Below are 2,373 nucleotides of genomic sequence, written 5' to 3' on the forward strand. Positions count from 1 at the left end.
GAGAGGGAGCCCCGGCAATGGCGGCCTGGACAACCTCGCACCGGTCAATCAAGGGGATCCTGAAGAACAACTTCCTCTATGGTGGCGTCTGCCGAACAGCCCCACGGGAGTGTGGACTAGGAGCTGAGCAAAAAATCCCGGAAGTAGGGTGAAATGAACATCCTGGCAACATATCATCCAGCAGACAAAGATTATGGTTTAATGAAAACAGATGAACCAAGCACTTCTTCCCATCGTATTATGGGTGATGATGAAGATGCATGTAGTGATACAGACACCACTGAAAACATGGCACCAGATATCTTAGCTAAGAAATTAGCTGCTGCTGAAGGCTCGGAACCAAAGTATCGGGTTCAGGAACAAGACAACAGTGGAAAGGAGGATAGTAACCTCTCACCTGAAGAACAAGAAACAAAAGTGACAATTTGAAATGAAAAGGAAGCTTCATTACAATGAAAGACTCAATATCAAACTAGCTAGATAGTTTCAAAAAACCTACGTGATGATGACGAAGATGAAAAAATGTTAGAGACTGCAGATGGAGAAAGCCTGAATACGGAGGAATCGAATCAAGGATTTACTGCAAGTGACCAACGGCAAAACAAATCACGAAGTTCATAGAAGAGATTGGTTCAACGCTGTAATTGTTTGTTAGATATAAACCCTGTTACTATAATTGCTTCTTGTTCTCCACAATTCATGACTTAAGTACCAAAATGTATACCAGTTATTATATATTGCCAAAAATTAAATGATAAACTTAGAGACTGATTAGACTGAAAATGCCTAACAGATGTATATATTCTTGTGCCTAGTACTTTACCACCAATACAGTGTAATATCATCGGTCCAAAATTGCATTAATTTTGTAAATACACTGGTTAATTTGTATTAGTTATTATATAGCTTTTTATGCTTTAGAGGTTAAACAATATATTTGGGGGAAACTATTTTCATCACTCTAAATGTGGTGGTAGCTCTTATATAGTTTGTCGGCTTTTTTTTTTTAATCAAAAGCCAACTGAACAACAGGACATATAGACTGATAAATATTGAGGCTGAATAGTATTTTAACACTTGTCTTCAACTTGATTTGTCTGTTTAATTGAAAAGGATTATAAGAGTTACCGTTGCATTTTCTGGCCTACTACCTTTAAAACTCCTGTTGTGTTTCTTTGTATTTACAAGGAAAGGACTGAACTTTTTCTCATCAAAACTGGCTTTTTTCCCACAAATAAATTATCAGGTTAAACTTGCACTAATGTCTGCTCTGTTTTTTGTTTTGGTTTTTTCTGTTTTATGTTTTTGGTACACTGGGCAGACTTCAGAGCAACTTTTTTTCAATAAATATTCTAATGTAGCTATCTCGGCATCCCCTTTAAATACCTGTCTTAACCTCCTGCTTTTATTTCTTACTCCTTTCCACACATATGCACAGAATCCTTTACCTTTTAAAGGATCATTAAGATTACATTAGGAACTCTTTCTGTCACTCTTCTGTGATTTGCTGCAATATTGAAATTCTTATTTTGACCATCACTGCCTATTCATTCTTCTAATACATGAAGAAAATAGATTAAGTAGCAGCAGTACTATAGGCAGGAAATACAGTTTAACTGCTAAATTTCTATACTTCTCTGATTTACAGCTTGCTAATTAAATTGCTATTATTAGTTTGTTTGGCTTAGACTTAAGAAAACAACTAACTGAGGGTTTTTTTTGTTTTCTGGGTTTTTTTTTTTTTTTTGGCATGAGGAGAGAATTGTGGGTAACCAGTGATATGATTATTACTGAATGTACAGACAGAAGTAAGCCTGGACATTGTTTAATTTAAAAACTTTAAACAGTCACTGCCTTAAGGGAATATTATAATACATACTATGACAAATGTACATTATTCTTCTAACACAGTAAGAATTACTTGGAATATTTTCCTGAAATGAAGTGCAGGAAAGCCCTGTGTGTCTTGGTTTAGTGATGGTTTCATTTCTAGCCAATTATTTGTATCTTGATTTTTTGTTAGTACCAAAATAATCTGTTATATGAACAGACTTTTAAAATAATTTCTGTATATTATATATATAAGAAAGCTTTTATTGAACAGCTTATCTTCCACTTGCAAGTTTATGGAAATATCAGTATGTCAAAATAAATAAAAAGTGAGAGAATTCTCTGATATTAGAAGAATGTGCTTATTATTTTGATTTTTTAAATGGGATATAATCAAAGTACTGCTGAACTATAGGTGCAGTATTCTACTAAACATTTCAGCTAGTAATACCACTGATTTAGCAACAAAACTGTTTATGTCTGCTTTCTGAATTTAGAATGTTGAGATTACTTGTTTAAATCTGTTTTGGGGGATGTAGAGAT

At 34.2% G+C, this 2,373-nt stretch overlaps 1 pseudogene; it reads left to right on the forward strand.

The window, feature by feature from the left end:
- LOC105544990 overlaps window positions 1–621 on the forward strand; it is a 997-nt pseudogene extending 376 nt beyond the window's left edge.
- The last annotated feature ends 1,752 nt before the right edge of the window (window positions 622–2,373 follow it).

This window comes from Mandrillus leucophaeus, unplaced genomic scaffold (genome assembly GCF_000951045.1).
Source record: "Mandrillus leucophaeus isolate KB7577 unplaced genomic scaffold, Mleu.le_1.0 Scaffold315, whole genome shotgun sequence".
In the NCBI taxonomy this organism is placed as follows: Eukaryota; Metazoa; Chordata; class Mammalia; order Primates; family Cercopithecidae; genus Mandrillus; species Mandrillus leucophaeus.